This window comes from Jaculus jaculus, chromosome 5, assembly GCF_020740685.1.
Source record: "Jaculus jaculus isolate mJacJac1 chromosome 5, mJacJac1.mat.Y.cur, whole genome shotgun sequence".
Classification (NCBI taxonomy): Eukaryota; Metazoa; Chordata; class Mammalia; order Rodentia; family Dipodidae; genus Jaculus; species Jaculus jaculus.
The window spans coordinates 167,010,018-167,020,814 of NC_059106.1; the positions used below are offsets into that span (position 1 = coordinate 167,010,018).

General features: G+C 47.3%; 1 pseudogene; it reads left to right on the forward strand.

The window, feature by feature from the left end:
- Positions 1-2,332: 2,332 nt before the first annotated feature.
- On the forward strand, positions 2,333-2,431 carry LOC123461218 (annotated as a pseudogene).
- Positions 2,432-10,797: the final 8,366 nt, after the last annotated feature.

Below are 10,797 nucleotides of genomic sequence, written 5' to 3' on the forward strand. Positions count from 1 at the left end.
CTCTTGGCTGAATCTTGACGCAGGCGCACTCTCCCCACCTGTGGGCCCCCTCCCTTTCCTGGCCAGCGTCCACATCCGTAGACCCTCCTGCTCTGTCCACTGCCGTTCTCTGCTCTTGCTCTGATCAGCTGCCATTCTGGCTAGTGTCACAATCACAGAATGTTTCCGTTGGCTGGTTTTTTTGTTGTTGTTTTGTTTTGAGGTAGAATTTTGCTCTAGCCCAAACTGACCTGCAACTCACTCTGTAGTCCCAAGTTTACCTCAGACTCTCAGCAATTCTCCTACCTCAGCCCAAATGCTGGGATTAAAGACATGGACTACCATGTCTGGCCATCTGTTTCCTTTTAAATATGAGTCAGCCTTGTACCTAATCTGTGGGTCTCTGAATTTTCTGATGGGAATGGTTCTGGAGACGGAAGCAGCAATGTTCTAACTTTTCTACCCATAACCAACAGGGGAATGGCAGGGTTGAAGTCCCTCAGCCTTCAAGGCTTTTTCTCCTAGGTCTTGCCTGGCCCTGGCCCTGTGGTCCTACCTCTAGCAAGCCCCAAATGTCTTCTCAGGAGCCAGGTTCCCTTCTTAGTCTCCCCCAAGCCACTAAGCATGCCAATTGCCAGGCCTCATGCATCCGCCAATGAGTCCAGGGCCTGTGGGAACTGCACCATCTCTCTCCCCAGGGTGTGTGCCAATGAGCCTTGTGACCGAGTTATGCCCAGAAGTTTGTGTGTGTGTGTGTGCGCGTGTGTGCGTGCGTGCTCATAGCTGCCTGTTTCCTAGAGCACAGCTCTTCTGCCCAGTTAGGACAAACCAGGGAAGACACTCAGACTTCAACAAAGCTGCCTTCTTCATTAAAGCCAAGGCTGCTCAGTGACTGGGCCTATGTCAGAAAACTGCCTTGAGCCTGGCACGTGGAGAAGGTGCACTTGGCTTTCAGTCTCCAGCAGCTCGGGCATGGCTCTGGCTTGGCTCTGGCTCAAGCACTCGGTGCACCACGAGCCTGCCCGTTCCGCTCCGATCCGCAGGCGCCTCCCGTTCTGCACCTCCCCGCCACAGCCGCGGTCCTCCCAACACCTGCAGATCACGGCCCACACGTTAGCCAACCGCGAGCGCTGAGGTTGCAGACTCAGGGCTGCCTCTGTCTGCACTCCCTCATAGAGTCAGGGACCCACTTGTCGCTGTTTGCTTATTAAGGAAGTCCCGGCTAGCAAACAGGCGGTCACTTTGTCCTTTGCCTGGCCAATAATAAAGTGTGTTGTCATGTCCTGAAAGAGGAAGTAATGGACACTGCATTAGTCTTGTGGTTGCAGTGTGCTGAGGTGACAGTCATGTGCAAAAAGAAAACCTGTATACGAAGAGATTAGGTTTCAGGCAGCAACATTTTTTTTAATTCACTTATTTGAGAGAGACTAGGTGTGCAAGGGCTTCCAGCCACGGCAAACAAACTCTAGACATAGGAACCACCTTGTGCATCTGTCTTTGCATGAGTACTGAGGAGTTGAACCTGGGTCCTTAGGGTTCACAGGCAAAAGCACCTTAGCCACTATGTCATCTCATTTTAAAACGTACCTCATAACTGGGCATGGCGACACATACCTACCTGTAATCCCAGTACTCGGGAGGGTGGGGTAGGAAGATCACTAAGTTCAAAGCCAACCTAGGCTAGAGTAAGACCCTGCCTCAAGAAAAAAGTTAATAAAAGTTTTAGAGCGGGCGTGGTGATGCACACCTTTAAAATCCCAGCAGTCGGGAGGCAGGGGTAGGAGGATTATGAGTTCGAGGCCACCCTGAGACTACATAGTGTATTCCAGGTCAGCCTGAGCTAGAGTGAGACCCTACCTCAAAAATAAAAAAGCTTATTTTTCCAACAGTTTTTACTTCACCTTTAAAGACAAGTGGTAGGCAAGTGAAATCACATGATCAACAGTGGGGAGCTATCCTGTCAAGAGATCCAGCAGGAGTGGCCATCACAGTATTTCTGTGCCAGCTGAGGGACCATTGACGAGTGTCCAGAAGCATACCTGCTAAAATTGCTCCCGGGGTCTTGTAGAGGAGGGAAGGTATGTGTGTCTTTGGATGTTAGCCTCCCAAGTGTTGAAATTCCAGGTGTGTGCCACCATCACTAGCAGAAAGGGGTTTTGTTTTAATTCGCATTACAGGCAAGACTGTTCCATTCAGGAAGATGGGTTCAGAAACCGGACATGATGGCGAACATCTTTAATCCTAACACTTGAACATCTTTAATCCCAACACGGGAGGCTGAGGTAGAATGGCTGTGAGCTCAAGGACAGGCTGAGACTAAAAAAAAAAAAAAGAAAAGAAAATGGGTTTAGGAGCTTGCTTTGGCAGCACGTGTACAATTGAAACAATACGGAGATTCGTGTGGCCCCTGCGCAAGGATGACACGCAAATTCGTGAAATGCTCCATATTTGAGAAAAAGAAAAGAAAAAAGGGGTTAGGATGTCAGTTTTCTATTTGTTGCATGTCATTTACCCAGGTAAAATTGCCATTACTTGGAAGTCCAGAAAAGCACATTACAATTATAATTAATGCTCGTGACTTTAATAGTATTAGTATATAATAGTAATAGTATATAAAATGATGGGTTTCCCCCACCTCCTTCATAACTTTGCTCAATTCTGCACAATTTTCATATCAAGTAATATTAACTTTTTTCTGAGCTAGGGTCTCGCTCTAGCCTAAGCTGCCCTCAAACTTCCTGCCTCAGTCTCTTCAGTCTGAGTGGAAGCACACACTTTCATCCAAGAGTTCAAGGCAAATCTGGAAGCATGTGAAGTGGATCTGTCAACTTGTGTCTGCTTTCTGAGTCACCAACTGCTGGCAGTGGCAGTTGCTCACGGTCCACTTGTATTGTGTCTTCAGGGCTTGTCAGTACTCTTCAAAGACAAGTCCAATTGAAACAACTTTTTTTTGTTGTTTTTTCGAGGTAGGGTCTCACTCTAGCCCAGACTGGCCTGCAATTCACTATGGAGCCTCAGGGTGGCCTCGAATTCACAGCAATCCTCCTACCTCTGCCTCCCAAGTACTAGGACTAAAGGTGTGTACCACCACACCCAACTAAAACAATTATTTTTGCCCTCAGATTTGTATTTGATGTTGACTGTTAGTGTGTGTAAAAATAGACCTGTCTGGAAACTGCTGCAATGTCACAGTGTTGGAAGAAAGCATTAGCAGTGATTGAAAACAGTACTCTTTGTCCTGTCTGCTCCCCAGAGCCAGCAGGCTTTGGTGCTTCTTCTCTGGGTGGTCAGTGCATCTCGCACAGCTCACAGACCCTCACTGCTGCGTCTGCAGTGTCCACTCTCCAGGCCGAGGCTTTAGGATCCGCAGAGATGTGCCTGTGTTCTGGGTGCAGATCCCCAGTTCCATGCCAGGGGTGTGACTGCCACAAGCAGAAACCATGCACACCCAATAGTCAGAATGTAAGACAAAGGCCAAGTGTGATGGCTCCCCTTTAATCCCGGGACTGGGAAGTAGCAGAAGTAGGATCACCGTGAGTTCAAGGCCAGTCTGAATTCCAGGTCAGCCTGGGCTAGAGCAAGACCTTACCACAATTTAAAAAAAAGAAAAAACTTCAACAAGGAGGGGCCAAGGGGAGGAGGTAGGTCACAGATGAGCCTGATAATGGTACCAAACTGACTGTATTTGCTGAATACAAAACTAATTAATAAAAAAATTAAAAATCCACACACACAAAAAAAGAAATAACTATATACATACATATATATATGGCTGGAGGGATGGCTTAGTGTTTAAGGCACTTTCCTGCAAAGCCAAAGGACCCTGGTTCAATTCCCCAGGACCCACATAAGCCACATACACAAGGTGGCACATGCATCTAGAGTTCATTTGCAGTGGCTAGAGGCCCTGATGCACCCATTCTCTCCCTCTCTCTCTCAAATAAAAGTTTTAAAAAATTAAAAATATTTATCTATATACATACATACAGTTGGTGTGAAGGTTCATGCCTTTAATCCCAGCAGAGGTAAGATAGCTGTGAGTTCAAAGCTAGTCTGGGGCTGTAGAGTGAGTTCCAGGCCAGCCTAAACTAGAATCTCTTGGAGGAAGGATACTAAAGAGTTCTGTGGCTGTGACCCAGGAGGTGGGAGGCTGAAGAAATTCCTTAGCCAGACCCACCCTTAGCTGTTCTTGGAACCTTCGTATCTGAGCACACTGAAGAGTAAGGCACTTGAGGACCCGTCCACCATCTCTAATGAGCCAATACAAATGTTTTGCCACTTGTTCATGAGCAGGGTGTGGTGGCACACGCCTTTAATCCCAGCACTTGAGAGGCAAAGGGAAGTGGATCTGAGTTCAAGGACACCCTGAGACTCCATAGTGAATTCCAAGTCATCCTGGGCTAGAGTGAGAGATCCTACCTCAAAAAAACAAAAACATTCCCAGTGCTTGAAAGGCATAAAGGCACACACCTCAGGCAGCCTATCCTTGCCTAGGGGCCCTGCGGTGTCATCTGACTAAATCTGTCTAAATTGAGGATGAACCCACAGGCTGTAGTACAGCAAATGGATAGTCTTGATAAAAAATTATTTTGAGGGCTGGAGAGATGGCTTAGCGGTTAAGCGCTTGCCTGTGAAGCCTAAGGACCCCGGTTCGAGGCTCGGTTCCCCAGGTCCCACGTTAGCCAGATGCACAAGGGGGCGCACGCATCTGGAGTTCGTTTGCAGTGGCTGGAAGCCCTGGCGCGCCCATTCTCTCTCTCTCCCTCCATCTGTCTTTCTCACTGTCTGTTACTCTCAAATAAATAAATAAAAAATAAACAAAAAAAATTTTAAAAAAATTATCTTGAGGGCTGGAGCGATGGCTTAACGGTTAAGCACTTGCCTGTGAAGCCTAAAGACCCCAGTTCAAGGCTCGATTCCCCAGGACCCATGTTAGCCAGATGCATGCATCTGGAGTTCATTTGCAGTGGCTGGCTCTCTCTCTCTCTCCCTCTGCCTCTTTCTCTGTTGCTCTCAAATAAATAAAAATAAACAAATTTTTTTAATGTATGAAAAAGTTATTTTGAGCCAGGCATGGTGGCGCATGCCTTTAATCCCAGCACTTGGGAGGTAAGAGGATCACCATGAGTTCAAGGCCACCCTGAGACTACATAGTGAATTCCAGATCAGCCTGGGCCAGAGTGAGACCCTACCTCAAAAAAACAACAACAAAAAAAAATTATTTTACCAACTCCCCAACTATCACTTCAATAAATGAAACATGAGCCAAGCCAAAGTTTCTTCTCAGCACAGCACAGTTGGGTGTGGCGACACATGCAATAATTCCCAACACCAGGGAAGTTGAGACTGGAGGGTTGTAAATTGAGCTACATAGGTTATTTTTTTTCCAAAAATAAAATAATGAAAGAAAAAAAAAAGAAACCCACAACACTGAACGCAGAAAAGTGATCGGGTGTGGACTTTCTGAGCCTGCAAAGCCTAGAGGAACCAGGACAGTGCTGTGGCCTGACACATCCACCGTGGTGCTGGCAAGATACCTACGTCTAAGTCAAGAGGACATCAAGGTGCCACCAAGTGTGAGGCCCGCAGGCAAGGTCATATGTGACAGCTGCAACGCACCTGCTGCATACACTCTCCTCTCTGCTTAAAAGACATTTAGGGGCTGGAGAGATGGCTTAGCGGTTAAGCGCTTGTCTGAGAAGCCTAAGGACCCCGGTTCGAGGCTCGATTCCCCAGGACCCTCGTTAGCCAGATGCACAAGGGGGCGCATGCATCTGGAGTTTGTTTGCAGAGGCTGGAAGCCCTGGCGCACCCATTCTCTCTCTGCCTCTTTCTGTCTGTCCTCAAATAAACAAATAAAAATTAAAAAGAAATAGCCAAATTCTACCTTGATGGATCTGGTCTTAAAAACAAAAAAGACATTTAGAAGCCAGTATGGTGGCTAACAGCTTTAATCCCAGCACTCAGGAGGCAGAGGTAGGAGGATCGCCATGAGTTCAAGACCTCCCTAAGACTACATAGATAGAGCAAGACCCTACCTCAAAAAATTGAAGATTACATTATATGCATATGTATGTGTGTGTATATACACATCTCTTAAAAAAAATAAAGAGCACTGTCCCAAATAAATTGTTTTTTAATTTTATTTATAAGGAGAGAGAATGAGCATGCCAGGGCCCCCAGCCACTGCAAACGAACTCCAGATACATACACCATCGTGTGCATCTGGCTTACATGGGATCTATTTGCAAGCAGACAGATACAGAGAGAATGGGTGCACCAGGGCCTCTAGCCACAGTAAACCAACACCAGGTGCATGCATCTCTGTGCACTGGCTTTATGTGGGCAGTGGGAGGATTGAAACCAGGGTCATTAGGCTTTGCAGGCAAGTACCTTAACTGTGAAGCCACCTCTGCAGACCCAAATTTTAGAATATTTTGTTTATTATTTCACAGAAAGAGGCAGATAGAATGGACATGCCAGGGCAACCAGCCACTACAAATGAACTCCAGACGCATGCGGCCCCTTGTGCATCTGATGGCTTACATAGGTACTGGGAAATTGAACCTGAGTCCTTAGGCTTCACAGACAAGCACCTTCATGAAGCCACCTCTCCAGCCCAACAAATAATTTAAAAAAAGAAAAAATGAGGAAGGCCAGGCATGGGAGCACATGCCTTTAATCCCAGTACTCAAGAGGCAGTGATACAGGAGGGTTGCTATGAGTCCAACCTAGGACTACAAAGTGAATTCCAGGCCTAGAATGAGACCCTACCTCAAAAAAAAAGGGGGGGACTGGAGAAATGGCTTACTGATTAAGGCACTTGCCTGCAAAAGCCAAAGGACCCAAGTTTGATTCTCCAGGATCCACATAAGCCAGATGCACAAGAGGGTGCATGCATCTGGAATTCATTTTCAGTGGCTGGAGGCCCTGATATGCATGCCCATTCTCTCTCTCTCTCTCTCTCCCTCCCTCTCTCATAAATAAAATGAATTAAAAGAGAAAGAGAAGCCAGGTGTGGTGAATGATGATGCACTGAATGATGATTCAGGAGGCTGAGGTAAAAGGATCATTGTGAGTTCTAGACCAGCCTGGGCTGCAGTGAGACCTTGCTGAAAAAAGAAAAAAAGCTGGGCGTGGTGACTCACACCTTTAATCACAGCCCTCAGGGAGTGAAACCCTACCCCCCAAACAAACAAAAGAGAAGAGGGCTGGAGTGATGGCTTAGCCTTTAAGAGATTTGCCTGCAAAGCCAAAGGGCCCAGGTTCCTCCCCAGGACCCACGTAAGCCAGATGCACAAGGAAGGGGGCGCGTGTGTCTGTCTGGAGTTCGTTAGCAGTGGCTGGAGGCCCTGAGTATCCATTCTCTTAACTGTCTCTCCTCTCTGTCTCTCTCTCTCAAATAAATAAGAATTAATTAAAAAAAAAAGGGGGGGGGGAAGAAGAATGAAGAGCGAGAGACCTCTAGGGCAGTGGCTCGGTTAGCAGAGTGCTTGTCTAGCATGGAGCCCTGGGTTCAATTCCCAGCACCATGTAAGCCAGGCATAGTGGATCACTAACACCAGCTCTAGAGAGGTGGAGGGAGGATTGAAAATTCAAGATCACCCTCGACTACAAAGCAAGTTTGAGAACAATCTGGACAACAAGAGATTCAAACCAAAAGAAAAAGTTAAGAGAACCAGGTGTGATGGCACACTGGGGGAGGCAGAGGCAGGAGGATCCCTGTGAGTTCGAGGCCACCCTGAGACTACATAGTGAATTCCAGGTCAGCCTGGGCTAGAGGGAGACCCTACCTCAAAAAAGCCAAAACAAGCCGGGTGTGGTGGTGCATGCCTTCATCCCAGCAGTTGGGAGGCAGGGATGGGAGAATCGTTAGTTTGAGGCCAGCCTGAGACTACGTAGTGTATGCCAGGTCAGCCTGGGCCAGAAACCCCACCTCGATGAATTAAAGTTAATTAATTAAAGGAAAAGAGCTGGAGGATCAATGACACGCAGCCAGCCTTTGTCCTCACCTCTTCCTACTAAGCAGACTGGCCTTCCTGGGCATCCCAAGTATGGTATGTGGTATGTGCATGTGGTACCTGGTTCTCTGTCTCGGGGCTCGGTCTAACAGAGAAGAGGGCTGTGTCTAGAGTCAGTCCCTCAAGGAACATCCACCAGTGAGACACTGTCACCCTGTGCCACACAGAAGCTACTGGCTCATGGGAGAAGGACAGCTGTAGGAAGGGAAGCCAGGGTCCCCTGGCCAGGCTGAGGCAGGAAGGCTGGCTTGGGTCTCAATCTGGTAACTCCTGAGAGTCACCAGGAACTGAGCCTGGCTCATTCCAGAACAGCCTGGTCAAGCAGCCATGTCCACTTCTCCCCAGTTGGCACTAAGTTTTTCCCTCAGGAAGCAGAGCACACTGGGTCCTTGAGTTCTGCAGGAAGGGAATGTAGCAGGCCCTGGGCCACCTGTGTTTTGATGGACACAGCACAGGCATTCCTCTGTAGGCTTAGAACACGCCTTTTGTTCTTAGGACCCGCTGCCTTTCTGAACCCAGGCTAAAAATGGTTCAGTTCTCCCTGGTGTTACTCATTGCCTGGTGACTAATGCTTCAGTCCATCAATCTTTTCAAATCTTGTGATTATTTCTCAACCCGGGTTTGTAAGATGAAAAGTTGACGGTGTACTCAAACCACAGCCACTGGATTTGAGTCCGATTGACAAGCAGCATTGATGGGACCACGGCTTGAAGGTCAAGCAGACAATCCACAGGGGCCTTAGAGGGGGCGTGACAGTGAAAGACAGTTTCCCTCCCCCACAAGCAATTGCTGGAATGCAATTTATACCTAAGGCAGCTGAGAGAGGAAACTTTATTTTAAATGATTTTTGTTGGGCTGGAGAGATGGCTTAGCGGTTAAGCGCTTGCCTGCGAAGCCTAAGGACCCCGGTTCGAGGCTCGGTTCCCCAGGTCCCACGTTAGCCAGATGCACAAGGGGGCGCACGCGTCTGGAGTTCGTTTACAGTGGCTGGAAGCCCTGGCGTGCCCATTCTCTCTCTGCCTCTTTCTCTGTCACTCTCAAACCAATAAATAAAATTTTTTAAAAATTAGATGATTGTGTGTTAAAATCCGCCAAGAATGCCATGAAGACTGGAGCCTGGGAGAGGGAGGGCTCGGTGTGGTTTTAGAAGCCTTGCTTTCTCCCAACATGCGGGGCCAAGCCTGCGGTCCTGGCCTCCCAGCCTCACGCCCTCCCACACCCTGTTCAAAGTATCATCTCTCCCTCGGCTTCCCAAACACCCACACCAGCCAACACGCTGCATCCCGCTCCCTGCCCGGCTCTCATCCGGAGAGCCATCTCCACAGGTGGCTGCTACAGACCGCAGTGTCTGCCTCGCTCCAAGATCAAACTCTAGTCCCCAGTATGCTGCTGGGTGGAGATGGTTTGTTGGGAGCTGTCTGTATGCCTGGGCTACTGTAACAAAATACTGTGAACTGGATGGTGTGTGAACATTTATTCCTCGTTGTTCTGAAGGCTGAAGGTCCAAGATCAGCGACCTGTTTTATTTATTTATTTATTTATTTATTTATTTATTTATTATTTGAGAGAGAAAGAATGAGTGCACCAGGGTCTCTACCCACTACAATTGAACTCCAGGCATATGTGCCACCCTGTACATCTGGCTTTACATGGGTATTAGGGAATCAAACCCAGGTCCTTAGGCTTTGCCTTAATGGCTGAGCCATCTCTCCAGCCCCAGGTACCTGCTTTTTGTTCATAGATGGTGCCTTTTGCTATGTCCTTATATGTAGTTAAAAGGCCATGTTAAACCAGACATAGTGGCGCACACCTTTAATCCCAGCACTCAGGAGGCAGAGGTAGGAGGATTTGCCGTGAGTTCGAGGCCACCCTGAGACTAGAGTGAATTCCAGATCAGCCTGGGCTAGAATGAGACCCTACCTCGAAAAACCAATAAATAAATAAATAAAGAAGAAGAGGAAGAGAGGGCTGGAGAGGTGGCTCAATGATTAAAGGCACTGGCTTGCAAAGACTGATTGTTCTGGGTTTTATTTCTCAGTACCCATGTAAAGCTAGATATACAAAGTGGCCCATGGGTATGGAGTTCATTTGTGTTTTTTTTAAATATATGTTTTAAATTTTTTTCCCTTTTTATTTATTTATTTATTTTAATTTTTATTAACATTTTCCATGATTATAAAATATATCCCATGGTAATTCCCTCCCTCCCCACCCCCACACTTTCCCATTTGAAATTCCATTCTCCATCATATTACCTCCCCATTACAATCATTGTAATTACATATATAAAATATCAACCTATTAAGTATCCTTCTCCCTTCCTTTCTCTTCCCTTTATATCTCCTTTTTAACTTACTGGCCTCTGCTACTAAGTATTTTCATTCTCACGCAGAAGCCCAATCATCTGTAGCTAGGATCCACATATGAGAGAGAACATGTGGCGCTTGGCTTTCTGGGCCTGGGTTACCTCACTTAGTATAATGGAGTTCATTTGTAATGGTAGATGCTCATTCACATTCTCTCTCTCAGACATCTGTCTTATGTGGGTACTGGGGTATCAAACTCAAGTCATGAGTGCCTTAACCACTGAACCACTTCTCCAGCCCACACCTAATCTTTCCATCTCTCTGAAATACACACACACACACATAAGGTTCCAAAGTAGGGGTTCACTCTATCCCAGGCTGACCTGGAACCCACAACGATCCTCCTGCCTCCAGAGTGCTGGGATTAAATGTCATTTCTAGGGTTTTCACATCTGGGAACCTGAGTCCTGTGTCAAGGAGGATCCTGGAGC